This window comes from Micromys minutus (assembly GCF_963924665.1).
Source record: "Micromys minutus genome assembly, chromosome: 2".
Taxonomy (NCBI): domain Eukaryota; kingdom Metazoa; phylum Chordata; class Mammalia; order Rodentia; family Muridae; genus Micromys; species Micromys minutus.
This window is the reverse complement of record NC_137971.1, coordinates 13,935,316-13,954,894: the sequence shown is the minus strand read 5'-3', so window position 1 is coordinate 13,954,894 and position 19,579 is coordinate 13,935,316. Positions and strand designations below refer to the sequence as shown.

Below are 19,579 nucleotides of genomic sequence, written 5' to 3'. Positions count from 1 at the left end.
GGTTCACAAATATGTTCAAATCCTGGATTGATAAATGTACATTTATTTTGCTAACTTCTCAACATGAAGCTTTAGAACAAAATCCCTTGTTCTCTGATGTAAGATGACAAAGCTGAGAAGATTCTGTTAAGTGAGAGATGCAGTTCCTGTTGCCTTGACAACCTGCTTTTCTGTCTGAAGCAACAGCCTTGTCCTATCTCTACTCTGAAATTCTAACTAGAAATACAAACTTGGCAGGACATATTGGCCTATAATCTAGCACATTAGAGGTAAAGGTAGGAAGGTAGGAAAGTCAAGGCCAACCAAAGCTTCATTGCAAGTTTGAGGCCAACCTGGAATACATGAGACTCCATCTTCAAAAAAGGGTAAGTGTAAGGTGCTAAAACCACTGGCTGGCATGCAAGTACATAATTTATAATGCTCGGATCTACAATGTTTTAATATGTAAGGCCTCTGCACAAAGCACTTTATGCTTAGAAAAATGTATAACCAATTTCTGCTTTTAAGCCAAAACTTCATAATTCCCATCCTATTCCAAAGGTTCTCACCATATCATAAAGATTTCCATGTCAATTTAAGTATTATAAATGTTATCAAATTTAATCTTCTACCAATAGACAGAACTATTTCAAGAATTCATTCATAAAATCTCCTGAAAAGTAACCAGAGGCAGTAAGATAAGAAAGCTCAGTCAGTATAGTGCTTGCATCCAAACCATGAGTACCTTTGTTGCAGAGCATGAGCCCTGAGGTTAAATCCTAGAACCCAATGGACAGGGGCTAACGAGAGGAGCTGTTTCAAAGAACATGAATAGCATTTCTGAAAATGACACCCCAAGTTGTCCTCTGACCTCCACAGGCTCATAATGTACAAAAATCATTATAAATTTAGCAAACACAAAACAAAAATAAAGTAAAAATGGGATACATGTCCGAGTGCCTAACAAGAATGAGGCCTGGGCTCAAATCCAGCACCATATAAACTGGCTGTGGTGACACATGGCAGCAGGGGCAGCAGTTCAAGGTCATCTTCAGCCACAAAGTAAGTTCCCAGCTGGGTTGCATTAAACTTTTCTCATAACAAATAAGTAAAACTGTGGGTAACTCAGTGGTGGAACACACACTAGTCAGTCTTTAACACTGTAAAAACTAGTAATAAATTTGGGACTGAGGATGTAACGTTAATGAAGTGCTTGCCTAGCATGCATAAACACCCTTCGTCCAGCCCACCATGCCAGGTGTGCTGGTGCAGCCCGTGATGGCACCACTCAGAGCTATAGCCAACAAATGTCAGGAAGTTTGGGAATAACCTAGCTTATATAAGACCCTGTCTTGATATAATTAAATAAAAATCAATCAAAACTTCCACATTCTGCATCCTGCCTGTCTTATTATAATGAGACCTATCTTGTCTTTATTAGCTTGCAGTCTGGTTTATGTCAAATACAATGGTGGGAAGAGAATGTATAAAACAAATGCTACTTGAGCACCATGTTAAAGACAAACAAAGCAGAAAAAAGCATTGCCTAAAAATTCAAATAAGAAAGCATAATTTAAAAAATGTTTCCAAAATTATAAAAATAAAGAGAAAACACAGTCCATAGCTAGGGTGGTGGTGGTACACACTTTTCATCCCAGCAGTCAGATCTCTGTGAGCTCGAGGCCAGTGTGGTCTACAGTGCAAGGTCTAGGACAGCCAAGGGCTACACAGAGAAACCTTATCTCAGTAAAAACAAAACAAACAAACAAACAAAACCACAGTCCAGAACTGTATTAACATTTCATTTGTTCCAAACACATACATTTAACCTAAATCTAAAATAAGGAAATTATTGAACAAATCCAAACTGAAAGATATTCAACAAAATGAAGCTATACTGAAAATATAAACATCAAGAAAACAAGCAAAAAGTTAAGAGAGTTATACCTTAAAAGTAAATAAGGGGGAAGGACCGCATTGGTAGAGTCTAAAGCCATATGTTCAATCCCCACATTCGTGCTTGCACATGGGCACACATACAAACCCAAAGAGTACTGAGTACTAAGTGCTACTAATGACTAATTCCTGGACTAGTAGCCAGAATGGTGACATCACCTACAGTCCTAAGCAACTGAAGAAGCAAAAGCAGAACACAACTGTCTACAGTGGGACCTTGATTCAAACCAGAAAACAAAACACAGACCCCCACCCCCTCCCCACATCCAAAAAGTTCCAAGCTGGTATGAGAAATAGGAATTAACCATAAAGGCCACTACTAGGACAACTAAGTAGTTGAGTTCTGTTTGTTTAGTTTCCTTTGTTGAGGCTCAAAGCCAGGATCGTATGCATTCCAGGCAAACACTCTACCACTGAGCATATATACTTCCAGCACCACTTCTCTGTAACATTTTTATTTGTATGCACAGATGTTTTGTCTGCATATATGTCTCTATCATGTGCATAACTGGTACCTGAAGAGATGAAAAGAGGGTATCGGACCCATTCCAACTACAGTTAGGGACAGCTGGATGCTACCAGAGGAGCTAGGAACTGAACCAGGTCCTGGAAGAACCACTAGTACAACTACCGAGCCACCTCTCCAGTCCTGTTACACTAACTTTAAAGTGATAGTACTATTGTAGTTCTGTAGGGCAGTCTCCTTATGATATTCAAACCACAATTTTCAAGAGTAGGAAATGCCTACTTATCTTATTTTTAAGTGGTTCTAAATTTAAAACAATGTATGTAGAGCCAAAGCAGATGGCTTGGAAGTAAAGGCAAGGGATCTGCTGCCAAGAATGACAACTTGAATTTATCCCCAGAACTTTCATGGCTGAAGAAGAGATCTCTATACACACTCCGAGTGGCACACATGCACCCCCACATATACACACAAACTAAATTTTTTAAAACATTTAAATTATATGCAAAAAAAATGTAAAGTAAAATGCCCAGTGCTATTTACTGGTAAATCCAGGTGAAAGATATAAAACAGCTCATAACACCACTATGTAATTTTCTACAGAATTAAAATGTTCAAATGAAAAGTTGGAATAAACATGTAAAATTGATAGATAAGAAAAAATAATGATAACCACACAAGCTATTTGCAATACTGTAACTGAAAGAGGCCTTAGAAATCAGTTGCAGAGCTGGGTGTGAATCCCCATGTTTAGGAGGAAGAAAGAACAGGAGTTTAAGACTTTAAGACCCTGTCTCAAAAACAAAACAAAAATCAATGACAGAAAGTTAAGTAAGTTTCCAGGTAGAAGATAAAGAGAATCGTTTAAAAGAAAGAAAGGAGGAGTGGTACTTCCTGGAACCCACTAGAGGATCATCTGGAATTGGAGGCCAGCCTAGTCAGTCAATTACGAGCAACCAAGAGGATCACTTCAAGTGCCAGGTAGGCTATACTGCATAGTGAACTCCAGGCTAGCCAGGGCTACCATTGAAAATCCAGTCTCAAACAAAACAAAACAGACCACCCAAATTACTCTGCAGATAAAGGTGCTCACCACCAACCCTTCTGACCTCACTTCAATTTCTGGGTCCCACATGGGTGAAGGGGGAGAACCAATACCCACAAATTGTCCTCTGTCCTATGTGTACACAAAGACAAGTTTCTGTGTGGGCATTCATTTTAGTGTGTGCTTACACACAATAAATAAAATGTATTTTAAAGAAGCGAAGCAGGGATTGGATGGCTCAGAGGTTAAAAGTACTGCTCTTCCAGAGGTCCTGCCTGACACGGTGGCTCACAACCATCTGTAATGGGATCTGATGCCTCCTTCTGGTGTCTGAAGAAAAACAGAACAAGGTAAAAAGGAAGGGAGGGAAGAAAAAAATGTCTATTACATTTATCTATCTTGGGTTGGGAGACCCTTGTGCCACAAGATGCATAAGGACATCAGAGGACAACCTGTAAGAGTTAATTCTCTCCTTCCACCACATGGGCACAGGGATCAAACTCAGGCTGTCAGGTTTGCAAGAATACTGCCTTTACCTGCTGAGCCATCTTTCTGGCCCAAGGAAAGAAACTTTAAATTGGGTCTGGTGGCAAAAGCCTGTAATCCAAGCTATTCTGGAGACTGAAAGCAAGTATACTAAGTTCAAGGTTGGCCTGGGCTATATGGCAATATCTAGGTCAGCCTAAACAACTTATAAAAACCCTTATCAAAATAAAAAGTTTAGAAGTGAGGAAAAGGGATGGGGACAAGTTATCATAGAGCACTTGCCTAGCATGCACAAGGCCCTAGTACCACAAAACAACATTATATACAAGATGCTCCAGGAAACTGAAACAAGGAACCTTAAAAAAAAAAAAAAATTTACCCCTAAAAGCCAACTATCAAACAAAAACCCTAGTACCAGGTATAGGCAACTTCCTTTGAAGTTGTTGGTCACAAGTCCAAGAAACCCCAAAAATAATGGAAGGTATTGCCACTACCCTTGATTGCCTCCCAAAAAAATCGAAGGTAAGACCCTATTGCTGAAGACAGCATATACTTCACATAGAGGTCTTGGAATCAGGGTGGAAATGACCTGGAAGTCTCCTCCCCAAGGACTAGCTCTCACAGTACCTGGAGGAGTGATGCAAGCTCTCAGAGAGAAAAGCAATCAACTTAACACCTGTGAAGCACAAACATGACCCAACATCAAGCTATCACTAAAGAGGCAATAGTGACACTTACCTCAGTAACCAACAACTGTCTAATTGGACTAAGGCCCACTCAACAGGAGGGAATTCATGCTTGGCTCTATAATCCTAGCTAACTAGCTGTGGCTGGTGAAGCCATGGAACCCAGGAGAGAACCAACTACTACAGCCACTTCCCTAAACAGTGTAAGTTCTAACTACAGTCTCAACACTTGTCCTTATTCTCACAGATAAGTGAGGCTCTCACTTTTTTCCCCAGCGAAGAGAGGTCACTGAAGAAAGCCACAAAAACTGCTCAAAATGCAGACAACGGACTATGGGTGCCCAGACCCAGCTGAGAGGTCTACAGCACAATCTCTACACCTAAGGATCAAGAACATTTTGGAAAAGGAGAAAATTCTAAGAGCGAGCCAAAGGACCATGATGTCTGCTGTGAGACAGTGTTCTTTATGTGACAGGAAAGCTGTACCATGAACACTCAACAATGGCTGCCTAAATAAGACCTGAAAATATCATTACCAACTCACATGCCAACATCAGTTGGGGAGATGTCCCAAGGCCCCACCTATATGAAATGCTACAGGATCTTAATGGTTGATAAGTCAGAATCAGTCTTCCCTAAAGAAGAGCCCCCTGACAGGTTATTCAGTTCCAAGCAGTCAGCTCTAAACACATATAGATATAAGCAATAGTAAATTAACTCACCAGGTTTATTTATAAATTTGTATGTGCATATAATGTAACAGTAATAAGAGACTATGTATTTGAAAAAGAGGTGTGTGCATGGGAGGAGTTGAAGGGGGTAAAGGAAGAGGAAGGTTAGACAAATATAGTATTCATATATGAAATTCTCAAGAAAAAATTAAAAACAAAAAATTCTCAACAGATTAAATAAGTTGTTACACTTTTCTAAAAAAGTACACTCCACTAGTCATTTGAAATGAAAGCATGCTAACATTTAAAATGTCTATGTATTTTCTGAAACGGGGTGTCATGAATCTGTGGCTGGCCTTGGGTTTCATCTGTAACCAGCAACCTTAAGCCCCTAATCTTTCTGCTTTCACCATGACTGGTCTCACTTTTTAACGACGCTATTAAGTTTCAGGTGCCAGATTTTCCAAGTAGATCCTGTCACACTGGCTCTTTCATTTGACATTCCTAATAATGGTTCCCAGCCAAAAGACACTCACAAATGGTAGAATAAACAGTTCAATGGTCTCCAAATCAACTTAATCTTTCTGATTCTATATGTAGCATAAGAAGGGGAGAACTTTTGCTACCCTGATACTAGGGGGCTTTCTGTTACTGCTATTCGGTTTTTGTTGTTTTATTGCTAATTATTTTCCATAAACTTTTGCAACCTGTCACTATAGAATGCAATCAAATTTCAATCAATAAAGTTATATAAAACAGGACATGTTGGCCCTCACCTATAATCCCAGCCCTAAGAGACTGAAGCAAAAGAATTGCAAGTTGGAGGCCTGCCTAAACTACTGAGTTCCAGAGCAGAATAAGATTTAGTGAGACCCGCCATCTCAAGCCCCCTTTCCCCTCCCTCCCTTAAAAAATAAATCATTTAAGACTTGGTGGGGCTGGAGAGACAGCTCAGTTATTAAGCACATGTGTTGCTTTTCAGGAGAACCTGAGTTCAATTCCTAGCTCTCACACAGTGGTTCATAACCATCTGCAGCTCCAGTTCCAGAAAATACAATGCCTTCTTTTGATCTTGATAGACACCAGGCACTAAGGTTTTATACACACATGCAGGCAAAACACACTCAACACATAAAATATGAATAAATGTTAAAAAATAGGTAATGGTCAAATGACAAAATTGTTAGCGCTCCATAATAATTTGTTACCAACTTCATTTAATGAAATTAACATCCTTGGGTTTGAACCCAAAAAACTCAACCTACCTCCCCTCCCAAATTTCATCTTTAAAGGGGGGGAGGAGTTCTCTATTCATTTTGCTCTAGCTCCAAAGAATCCAAGTAACATTATCTTGTCAAGAGCTCACCAGACATCTGTTTGTGGTTTTCTCTGGTACTACTGCCCTTAGACTACCCGTGAGGCTGTCCTGGCTGGAAGCACAGCTTTCACTACTCACTGTGACTTAGCATATGCCTTGTGATAGTTAGCATCTCATGTTAGTAGACACTGTCACAAAAGCTAAAAACATCACATCAACAAACACTTACTGAAAGCATGTGTGCCAGGCACTGCTTACTACAGTGCATAAAGGCCTGTTACAAAGCATCCAAAACTCATAATTAGATGAAGTCCAGTGGGGTATGTACAAAGCAATCATCACAGTAAAACCTACATTTGAGGTCACCCATGGTGGCTCACTTTGCAATCCAAGCACTTGAAAAGCTTATGCAGGTTAGTCTGAGGCCACCAGGCTACAAAATAAGACCTTATCTCAAAAAGTTACAAACAAAAAGGGAAAACATAAACATCTTGGTAAGATTTAGGCAGGCTGGCTTTTGTTTTGCTTTTTAGAAAGAGTAACGAAGTAAACTCCAACCCCCACCCCTTTTTTTTCAAGCCCAGGCAAGCACATGCCTATAATCCCAGGATTTTGGAGAGCTGAGGTAGAAGGATCCCAAATTGGAGGCCAGCCTAAACTACACAGTGAGTGGGAGGGTGCTGGGCCACGGGAAGAGGAACACAAAATAAGCAGCTTAAAAATGCTCTATCTCAAAAATGAAAAAGGACCAGCATGTAGTTCATAGACTGCTTTGCCTAGCCGAAGCTTAGTCCCTAGTTCAGTCCACAGTGTAGAGATCCTGTACACTTTTTAAAAACTATTTTCGGGTTGGCTTTGTTTGTTTGGTGTTTTGTTTTGAGGCAGAGTCTCTAGTAGCCCTGTCTGTCATGAACTTGCCACCTTGACCAAGTTTGTCTTGAAACACAGATTCACCCGCCCATGACTCTCCAGTGAACCACCACACCAAACAGGACCTACAGTTTAGACATAGGCCAAATGTGTGCACAGTACTCAGAAGACTTAAGAATTTTTAGAATAACCTGGGATGCATTGCAAGACCCTATCTCAAGTGAAACCCCAAATGAACAGCAGTAACAGCATAAGCATCAACTTTTTCTAAATACTGTTTGGGGCACTACTTTCTTCATACAGCTGAGTCTTGTGACATAAATGATACTCTCCTCTGAAAAGTCGCCCATAATTTGGCTTTCTTCAGAAGCAGGCACTCTTGAGTATTCATGCTAAGCTTCTGGCAGACTGTACATTCTCAAACAACAGAACCTTGAAGGACTTATTTTACTGATTAGCTGGTTGGAAATTCTAGGTAGAGAATAACACAACAGAACTGAATTTGGTTTTGTGTTTTGTTAATCTTTTTGGTAAGAGTGAAGCTTAAAGCAGTTTTTCAAGCCCAGGCGTGGAGGAACAAGCCAATTAATACCTGTTAGAGACGCTGGGAGAGAAATATCCCATGTTCGAGGCCTTTAGGGTACAGAGCCTGTTCAAGGCCCACAAAGGTTCATATTGTAATGAAAATGCTCTTCCGAAGCATGGAAATGAAACATCGAGCTGTGTGTGTATTAGCGGCCACTACGAGGCACCCTCAAAGATTTTATTTCAATTTTTAACTAGCTGGTTTGTTAAACTGAACCTCCAAGCCCTGATGTCTTCACTTGGATAAATTCTTAGCCATTGATGGAAAATGCTAAGGTAACTATGTGAAAGACCCAAAGCCTTTCTGTATTCACTACGTCTACGATAAATGGCACTATTTTAACAACCTCCCCCTCACACGACGGCCAAAGGAATTTGCATCCCTTAAGAATTAATAGTCTACGGTCATTATGAAACGATGTGCGGGCGGGCGCCAGCAGAAAAGTGGTGGAGAACACGCAACGGTGTTGAGTGACTAGTCATTTCAGGGTGCTCTATTAGAGCACAGCCGTCTACCACCGAGACTGTGAAACAAATCCGACACAAACCATCTACTGCTTCTAAAGGCTGCGGCCGGGTAAAGCCAACCGCTCAAAATGCGGTTCCTCTAACAGGCCCCACTTCTGCATTTCGCCCTGCAGGGCTGGGGGTGGGGGTGGCGGCGGAAAAAAGACGAGGGACAAACTGCCTCCAAACGTCTTTAGAGGGGACTTGAAATTGATGTGAGCTTTTCAGGAAGTACCGCGCACCGCAAAACTGGCTCCTGGGCCATTCCGCGGGCAGATGCAAACCCTGCCAGGCTCGCAGCCCATGAGAGGAGCCCCGCGCACGCCTCAGAACTGAGGCCAGGCTGCCGGCCGAGAGCAACCAGGGGAACTGAGCCTGTCGCCCTCCCGCCCACTCCGCGAAAAAGGCGGGGTCCCGGCGAGTCGACGCTGGGAAACAATGGCGCGAGCGTGACGTGGGCCGGGGGCGTCGCCGCCGCGCGGGGAAGGGGCTGTGGCGAGACTGGGGCGCCCGGGCTAGGGGCATGCGCCACCCCGGGGCGCTGAGGCCCCGGGCGAGCGGGCGCGCGGGCAGATCCGGGCCGGGGTAGAGGGCCCCGAGGGAAGGGACGCCCGGGCGGGCGGCGAAGGCCGCGGGGTCGCGCACTGGGCCGCGCATCCTCCCCTGCCTCCTCGCTCGCCGCCCGCCCGCTCCAAGCCCCCTCCCGCCCGCCGCGGGTGCCGCCGCACTCACCGGCCCCACCGCACGGCAGCAATCCCAACGCGCAACTGCCGCAGCCGCCTCGGCGCGCGCCCTCCCCGCCCCCGCCGCCCCGGTGCCGCCCCCAGCTCGGGCCCGGCCAGGGACCGACGCTCTGTTCCTTACCCGGGCTCCGCCGCAGAAACCGGCCGCGGCGATGCTCCCTGGAGGATGGACCTGCCTCAGTCCCTCACAGGGCTCAAGGAACTTCCAACCACGGAACTGCCGGGGCCGCTACGCTCCGAGAGTGATGCCTGTTAACAACCAATCCATGTCTTTGGGATAACCGCCTCTTGGCTTTTTGCCTGCACCCCTCAGCACACTGCTGGCTATCCCTCCCCTACCTTAGGTGACCCCGCCTACTCTGCCCGAGGCTTTCCCAAAGATGGAAAGAGTGTGTCCCTCACTCCTAGCAGCTGAGTCTAGTAGACAAACGACCTGGGGTCTCCCTGGAAAGACACTGAACTCAACTCCGTTGTAGTCACAGGAACCAGCTTTGGGGGTTATCAGAATGAGTTCAAATCCTAGTTTTACTACTTATCGAGTGAACCAACTAAGGAACCTACAGAGTTGACTCATCAGAGATAATATTGATAGAATGAAACAATACAGACTCCAGGCTTAGTTCTGGATCATAGCAAATAATAAATAGTAGTAGTTGTATAAACAGACACCCATTACCGCATTCCTTAGTCCAGAACATGGCATTCCTTAGTCTGGGCAGCTTTGAAATATCATTCCAAAGACCAAATTCTAATCCTGGAAGCCTTGGAAAACAAACTGATGTTCTACTGGTTCTTTGACCCCCCGGACTTTGTCCAAGATCTTCACCGAGTTGGGGGATACTTGATCCCTCACATTGTTTTTCCCTCTGACCTAATTCTGAGGATCTTTGTCTTTCTCCTCAAGCATTTGGCTGATTTGATTATGATTTCCTTTCGACGGCCCCATCCAAGACTAAGCCAAGTTTTTGTAGTACCATAATCAAGCAGGACTACGGCTTCCACTTTCTAACGGAGCCTTGCATTTGTGCAGTAAAGTTCTTGGTGCACACTGAGTATGGTGGTTTGCCGGAAGTGCTTGCCGGAAGTGCTAGGACTAAGACAAGAGGATTACTTGAGCTCAGAATTTGAAGTTAACCTAAGCCACATAATGAAAAAAGAAAAAAGGAGAGAGAGAGAGCAAGTAAGCAGTGGAGGGAGAGGGGAGCAAAACAAGAAAGAGAAGAAAGAAGAAAAAAAATTTTTTTTAAGTTCTTGGCAGACATTCTAGACTCATTAAACTTGCAGTCAACCTGAACCGCTGGGTGTTTTTAAAAACACAAGGGCTCTGCTGACAGCTTTTACCTACCCCTCCTGAGCCTTTCACCCTGGCTTTTCAAAATGGGAAAATAGTATGTAAAGCAGTTTGTAGTTAGCTTAACACCACCTTTAAGCCAAGGATGTGTCTATAAAAGCCTGGTTTTGTAGGCTTAGAGTGGTTAAAGGTTACCTTAAATCCCTCTCAGGTGGATCTCTGAATTCAAGGCCAGCCTGATCTACAGAGCAAGTTCTGGGCCAGCCAGGCCTACAGAGTAAGAAGACCCTGACTCAAAATAAGTAAATAAATGCCCAGTTCTGTGACTACAAGCTGGCACTGGGCTGTCTTGTCTACACATGTCATGTGATGGTAACAGGGATAAGAAGGGTACACACAGAGACCACAAAGAAGTGTCATGTCACCAATGGTTTCCTTTCAGTGACAAAGGTTAGGTGTTTTGTTTTGTTTTGTTTTAATTCTTATTTTTCCTTTTTTCTGTTTGTTTTAGTCTCTGTAGAACATGTTAGTTTCAAACTCATGGGAATCCTCCTGCCTCAGCTACAATTATAAGCATGAGCCTCCATGACTGGCTTTTCTTTATACTTCTTCACAAATTTTCCTACATTGTGTCACTTTTATAATGGAGAAATTTAAGAGGTTGGGGTGCTGGCCCTGGTATTTGGATCTGAGTTTGACTCTCTAGAATCCACATGAAACCAGCATGGCTCTGTGTGCCTATAATCCCAAGACCAAGAGGTGAAAAAGTGAGAATCCCCTGGGCTCCTGCCAGCCAGTCTAACCAATCAGTTAGCCCGGTTCGGTGAGAGACCCTATCTTAAAGTATTTGGTAGAAGGGGCTAAATAGACAGGTCAGCAGTTAAGAGCATTGACTTCCAGTTACTGACTTTACCTCCAGTTTCAGGGGATACGACCTTCCCTTCTGGCCTCCACTGCCCTTGACTCCATGGTACAAACCTCAAGTGTCATACATACAGGCAAAACACACGTACACATTTAAGAAAAACATATTTTTTTTAGTTGATGGAGGGTCTGGAGAGATGTCTTGCAGTTAAGAGCAAGTTAAGGGCACTTGCTCATGAGCCAAGTGACTCTAGTGGACCAAGAGTCAGGTTTCAGCCTCCACATGTCAGCTCCCAGCTGTCTATCCTCCAGTTCCAGGGGATCTGACTCTTCTGGCTCTGCCGGGCACCCAACACATCCACACACACACACACACACACACACACACACACACACACTTACACAAATACACATGTGCAAAGACATGTGTGCACAATCATACTTACCCAGGTCTGAACACCTATACATTTGTATGCACAGAAGTTTACATATCCATACACTTAAACACACATATAAAGTTCCATATATAACCACTTAAATACTTTGTGTAGGTACTAGAAAATAAAAAGTACACACACACACACACACACACACACACACACATATAATTTTTGAGTCAGAGTTTCCCTGTGTAACCCTGACTGTTCTGGAACTCACTCTGTAGACCAAGCTGGCCTCGATTTCAGAGATTCACTTGCCTCTGCCTTTCAAGTGCTTAAAGGCATGTGCCACCACCACCCAACTAAAGTATATGTTATATTAAAAGTATATAAAATGTAGTGCCCGGAAAGATGGCTCAGTGATTAAGAGCACTGAATGCTCTTCCAGAGGACACAGGTTTGGATCCCAGCACCAACATGGCTGGTCACAACCTTCTCTAGTTCCAGGAGATCCAATGTCTACTTTTTCTAGAACACCAAGCACACATATAGACATAAATGCAGGCAAGATATCCATATACAAAATGATCTTGATCTATATGTCCTAACATAAATCATATATACGTACAATGATACACACACATATATGTCAGCCCATTTACATATATAGATATATGCATACATACATATACACACAGAGACATACATACATGTCTTTGAGAGAGAAAAATCACAAAATCACATAACCTAGGCTGGCCTTAAATTCCTACGTGTGCAACCTTGAACTCCTGCCAAGCTAAGCTGATTCTATCAGAGGACTAGTGAAGCCAAGGAATCATAAGAGGCTTATTTAGTATCTCTAATCTGACATTAGTTGAAGAATGTGGGCACTGTTCGGTCTAAAAAGCTACTCCACTGTGGCCTTAGATGGCCTAGCACCAAACTTCCTGATGAAATACTCACATGCTGCCCTATCTTTCCCTCTTTCTTAGTTGGGGTTTCCAATGCTGTGAAGAGACACCCTTGACCATGGCAACTCTTATAAATGACAACATTTAATTGGAGCTGGCTTACAGCTCAGAGGTTTAGTTCAAAATCACCATGGTAGGAAGCATGGAGGCATGCAGGCAGACATGGTTGCTGGAGAAAGAGCCAAGAATTCTACAGCTAGATACACAGGCAGCAAGCAGAAAGAGAAAATGACATTGGGCCTGGTTTGAACATTTGAAACCCCAAGCCTACTCTCTGTAGCATAATTCCTTCAACAAGGCCACACCTACTCTAACAAGGCCACACCTCCCAACCCTTCCCAAGTAATGCCACTTCCTAGAAGTCTATGGGACCATTTTCATTCAAACCACCACTGTATCTAATCAATACTTCTTTAATACAAAGTTCTATAAGCCTTGATTCTTCCAAACTGTGAACAGATTCATAGCTCAGTTGGCAATTTTTCTACTTCTTGGAAGAAAATCTCTTCACAAATGTTGTGTTATGTACTGACCTTGTACCTAACATTGACCAACACAGATGTGAGAGTCTGCCTTCATGGACTTTGCTGACAATCTGGAAGATTTAAATAAGTGAATAGGACCAGAGATACAGGTCAGTTGGTAGAGTGCTTGGCCAGCATGCATGAATCTTGGTACCACATAAGACTGGGCAGGGCCAGCTTACTGCCAAGCCTGACAACCTGAGTTCAATTCCTGGGATTCAAATGGTGGAAGGGGAGAACCAACTTTAAAAAGTTGTCATCACACCTCCATGTGCATGTAAACACATAACTGCTGAATGTGATCCCAGCACTCAGGAAGGAGACCATGAGTTCAAAGCCATTATCAACTACAAATCTAGTATGTGCAAGGCCCTAGATTCTATCATCTGTACTACAATACAACAAAAGTGGCAAAAGTCTCAGAAGGAGCCAAAGTTATGCCCTGTTGATGACGGCACCCAGCCTTCAGTACAATGGAGAAGAATGCACAGGATGAAACAAGAACAGTAGGAGTTAGACCCACAGTTTTAATGTTACCTGCCAGCCAATTATCTCAGAGTTACAAAAAGTAATCCACTGGAGTCAGGTAAAAACCCACTGGAAACATCTACTGGAGATTTGCAGCATGAAAGACGATCTACAACTGTGAGCAAAATCATTTTTTAAGATGTATTTTATTTATATGTGTACCCAGAAGAGGGCATCAGATCCCATTACAGAAGGTTGTGAGCCACCATGTGGTTGTGGGGAATTAAACTCAGGACCTCTGGAACAGCAGTCAGTGCTCTTCACCACTGAGCCATCTCTCTAGGCCCTATATACACCCTTTCTAGCCTTCTTTCTTAAATACCCTTTTATATAAGTGTCCTGGGTTAGCCTTAATTGTCCTGAATTAGTTTTAATTATCAACATGGCCTACTATCATATCAAGTCTCAACAGCTGGGCTGGCAGTGCAAGCCTTTAATCCCAACATTGTGTGTGTGTGTGTGTGTGTGTGTGTGTGTGTGTGTATGCACACGTATTTCTAGGTATTGAACCTGGGGTCTTGCGTATGTTAGGCAAATGCACTAGACTACATTACTAGGTCAATATTCAACATTGTGCTAGATTCTGAAGCCAGTTATAAACAGCTGTGAGCTGCCTGATGTGGGTGCTGGAAACTGGACTCAAGTCCTATGAAAGAGCAGTGAGTGCTCTTAACTGCTAAGTGCTCACTCCAGTCCAGCTTTCAGATTATATTCCTGCTTCTATCCTGTGATGTTATCAGCCCTTGCTCAGAAATCTGAGAAAACAGTACAATTTGGTTTTAGTAAGAACTGACATATCACCAACCTTACTCCCTAAGTGCCCATTTAATGTCAGTTTTAATGGTTGACTTGGTATAGCACAGTGCCACATAAAGGGGGCATGGTGGCACACATCTTTAATCCCAGCACTTGAAAGGCAGAGGCAGGTGGACCTCTGTGAGTTGAGGCCAGTCTGTTCTACACAGAGAGTTCCAGGACAGAGTTATGTAGAGAGACCTCAGTTGAGGGGTTGCCTGGCTCAGAATAACCTGTGGGGAGCTGTCTTGATTGTTAATTGATGTGGGAGGTCCTGGCCTGCTGCGGACGGCACCATCCCCTGGGAAGGCAGTCCTGGGCTGGATAAGAAAGCTAGCTAAGCGTGACCCTATGAGGAAGCTGGGGAATTGCTGGGAAGTAGGCCAGGTCAGCAGAGTTGAGTTAGAATAGATGAGAACCCTGCCGAGCTATACAGTTCAAGAAACTTTTTCATATATACACCAGGTCTCCGTGCAGATTTCAGAGCTAGGGCAGGAGTAGAAAAGCCACGAACTTTTACGGTTTCTGCCATGCCTTCTTTCAGTGATGGATCATGGCCTGTAAACTGAGGTAAACTCATTCCTCCTCTGGATGCTTCTGATCAAGAGTGTTTCATCACAATGACAGAAACTCCCGAGGACAAGGAGCTACACGGATCCCTGACAGACTGAAAGGTAGAGAAAGAGGCCACAAATAGATAAGATACCAATGAAGCTTCTAGCTTCTTCCTCACCACTGTGACCTGAGACAAAGGCCTAGAGTAGAGGGCATTTTCTCCCTCCAACAGGCCCCGTTTCCTGCTGAGCAGTCCAGGCTGGTGGGGTTTGTACAAGGCTAGTCCTGAACATGTTTACTCAAAGCTATAAACATGTTCTCCTTTCTTTGTCCAATTAGGGAAGAGGTTCTGCCTTATCCCATCATAAACACATATTTATCTGGAGCTGTGGACCTTTCAAATCTCTTTTGTTTGTTTAAGTTGACCAACCCAAAATTAGGGAAAGGGAACACATCCCAGGCCACCAAAAACACTACCTGGTGCCCTTTGAGGCCAGAAGATAGCATCGGATGGCCCGAAGCAGGAGCTGCATTCTGTTATGAGCTGGTGTGTAGGTGTTGAGAACCAAACCTGGGTCCTTCAGGATCCTTTGGAAGAGCAGCAAATGCTCTTAACTTGTTGAGCCCTCCCTCTAGCCTGTTTTTTAATCCTTTGATTGGTGGAGAAAACAAGCCAATCAAGACCCCTGGTCAGCAGTAAAGCTAAACCGGTAAGTGACATGTTGCTGGACTTTTCACTGTGCAGTCAGAACCAGTCGGCCTCCTGCAAAGCGCTTCAGTCCGCCTGGGCACTGTACTTGACCCGTTAATCAGTACCCATATGGGAAGCAAAGTCTGAGGCATGCTAGAAGAAAGCATTTACCATGTATTAGGAAGCCAATCTGAATACAAATAAGGGTAATCTTAGACTTTCTATTATTAGTCAGCGTCAGTGAAAGCATTTCTCAATGATTTCATTCCCAACTTGGCGGTCCACTTCAACAACAGTAAACAATCTTCTGGCGGACTACAGGAAGCTACACAAATATAATTATTTTGGGCACAAGAAATGCAAATAAAAGATTTAACAAATTTGTTTTCTGGACACAGATGTTTGTGGGAAATGAAAGGTGTAACAAGAGGGGGTGGGGAGGGCTTGCTCACTGCAGCTTTCCTTTAAACAAGCTTCACCCCACCCTGACCTGCCCCCACTCTCTCCGCCCATAGCCTTCTCTTCGCTTTTAACTCTACATTTTACACGCAAATTACATAACCCAAGGAGTACAAGGGAAACTCACAACCATAGCTGTTAAGAAAGTTGATCATAACAGGAAACCCATTTAAGACAGGCTTATGCCACACATGGAGGAATGGCAGCCCTGGAGTAGAGAGGGCATCAACACTGCCAGAAAGGAGTAAGGTTCACCCCCTCGCTCTAAAAACCTGATGGGCACATGGCGTCCCATCCCAAAAGAACAGCAAGTACCAGGCCTTTGTAAGGGAGAAAGTCACTCTCGTTCAGAGGTGAGAGGGATCTGTGACAGAGACTCACTGTTCTTTTCTTTCTTTTTTTTTTTTAAAGATTTATTTTATTTTATAAAGATTTATATGCGTACACTGTAGCTGTCTTCAGACACACCAGAAAAGGGCATCTGATCCCATTACAGATGGTTGTGAGCCATCATGTGGTTGCTGGGATTTGAACTCAGGGCCTCTGGAAGAGCAGTCAGTGCTCTTACCCGCTAAGCCATCTCTCCAGCCCCGACTCACTGGTCTCTTTAGCAGGTCTCGCTTTCTGTGTGTATGGCTGGCTGGATCACTTTTTTTCCTGGTTTGTGTCAGGGTCTCATGAAATCCAGGTGACCTCAGACTCACTACGTAGTGGAGATTTTCTGGAATGCCACGACTATAGGCACGCAGCACCGTACCCTGTGGAGGTGTTTTAACCCAGCCACACGGCTGTTCTGATAACATCCAAAGATCTTCTGGATTTGTGTTATCTGGGTGGAATGCAGACACACACTCAGTATTCACTTTTAATCCAAAGCAATGCAGGTAAAGTTCGCTTGGAAAGGAACTGCAGGTGTTTGAAAGTGATGTCCAATTGAGGGTTCTCGATTAAACAAGGTGACAAATCAGAGATCTGACAAGAGTAGGGTATGCCCACTGTCAGAAGAACAGAGAAGAAAGAGAGTCAATATGAGAGGGGGCAGGGCAGAGAGAGAGAGAGAAGCAGGTTTGGGGGAAGGGGGGAGAGGAGGCAGTTTCACCTGGAGACTTTTACAGAGAGAAGTTGAAGAGGAAACCATCTAGACACAGGTGAAGACAGAACAAACCAGAGAACAAGAAGGAGCCAGAAGATTAGAACAGATTGCCAGTTAGTTTGAGGCCAAACAGAGATAAAACTTAGAGGCTCAGAGAGGAGCCAGTTTGAATCAGTTGGCTTGGAGAAGAGTTTGAGCCAGAACAGTTGAGATGAACCAGTCAGCTAGAGTCCAGAAAGGACAGCAGTAAGTCTCTGAGGCTGAGAACATTCTGGTCTAGAAGCTTCCATGACTAGGCCTTGGTTAGCAAATGGAGGCAGTAAGCTTTCAGACGACAATTACATCAGGTGAGGAAAAGTTACTTTAACAATACCTAGCAACCTAGATGGTTTGTTTCTGTGTGCCTCTGTGTGTGTGTGTGTGTGTGTGTGTGTGTGTGTGTGTGTGCTCGTGTGTGGTTTTCAACTGGGACCTGGGGCTCACTGACTCAGCTAGCCAGTGAGATCAGAGTTTACCTGTCTATCTCTCCACCACTGGGACTACAAGAGCACACCACTGTGCCTGGCTCTTTATAGGAATGCAGAGATTTAACGCAGGTGCTCACGCTTATACAGCTATACAGCAAGCACCTCACTGAGCCATAGCTGCAGGCCCTGGAAGTTTTCTAAAACATAGATTCTAGAGTCTGGGCCCGTTCTACCAGTTAAAAATCTCTGGCCTATGTCCCTCACCAGCTTCAACACTTGGGAGAGTGTGCCCTGCACCTCTCATGACAGCACAGAAGAGCTGGTCCTGGTTGCTGGGGGTTATTGAGACACCCAAGAACATGACAGCAGGCTGACTGACCAGCTCAGATACCTCTCAGGCCCAGATCCAGGGCTTTGAACCGGCTCACCCCAACATCCACCTATCGATGAACTGCTGGAGTTCGTAAAGAAGCTGGTCCCTACAGACCCAAAACTACAGGATCTCCATAAGACAGGACAACAACAAAATGTTAGAGAGAAGTTCCAGTGAGGGTCCAGTATTGAACCACAATATCAGAAGCCAGAGGCCTTGTACCAGACCAAGTCATTACAATGAACATTTGTAAGCAAAAAAGTCTGTATGCTGCAGGACACACTGTAACACACTACAGCTTCCACAAAGATATTTTTCTCTGTTGTGAGGTGGAGGGCAAGTACAAGGGGAGGAGAAGATGGTTGGGATTAGGATGCATGATGTAAAATTCACATAGAACCAAGTAAAAGTTTTGTTTTTTTTTTTTTTTTTTTTTTAATCTCTGTCCTGAGTCCTAAGAATTCAAGGTTTAAACCACAGTGGCAATCAGAAGTCCAAAGCCAACCTGGAATAAATCTGAAGTTCAAAAGATATTCTGGGCTACATGAAACTCTAAGGTTCTGTTTTTTTAAAAAAAAACCAAAACAAAACAAAAAACCAGAAGATTTAAACAAATTCCCCAGTGATTCTGAGGCAGGTGGTCCATCCATGTGTTCTCTGACAACATTAACTATTTACCTAAATGCCTGCTTGTGACTGAAATCAATGTTACCATGGTAGCAGCCAATCCGAAACTATTCTGGGCTGCCTGCTGCCCAGGCAACAGCTGACTCCGTGGGTTTCTTTGTTTGCTAGCTGACGGGGACATTTTGAACAATAATCTCCTGAGTATTTATTGCAAAAAAAAAAAAAAAAAAAAATACAGAATGGATCCAAGAAAACTGACAATGGCGCAGGAAGAGGAATTACAAATCTCCTTCACCCACCTTCAGAGCACCTGTCTCTAACCAACTTCTCGCTTGATTTTCGGTCCCAAGTGTAGTCCCTGGCCAGAATAGGATGCAGTCCCCAGTTTATGCTCACAGCAGACCTGCTGTATCGCATGTCCTCCTAGTAGGGCAAGGAATACATTCAAGGGAGCGGGTGTGGGTGGCAGGGAGGGAGAAGAATCACCTTGTGTTCCAGGCTAGCCTGAGCTGCTTAGTAAGCGCAAAGCCAGCCTACTCCATGCAGTGAGACCCTGCCTCAAGAAACAAAAACAAATGACACACACAACAGAAACAGACAAATCTCTGCTGTCAGCAGGCAAGGGCTAGAACCTGCCGATGCCCTTGGG

General features: G+C 43.9%; 1 protein-coding gene across 1 annotated transcript in view; it reads right to left on the bottom strand.

The window, feature by feature from the left end:
• Positions 1 to 9,357, bottom strand: part of NT5C2 (5'-nucleotidase, cytosolic II) — a 71,520-nt gene extending 62,163 nt beyond the window's left edge. Inside the window, exon 1 of the mRNA XM_080911473.1 lies at positions 9,302 to 9,357. The gene's annotated coding sequence lies outside the window, so the exon portion shown is untranslated. The remainder of the gene's footprint in view (positions 1 to 9,301) is intronic.
• Positions 9,358 to 19,579: the final 10,222 nt, after the last annotated feature.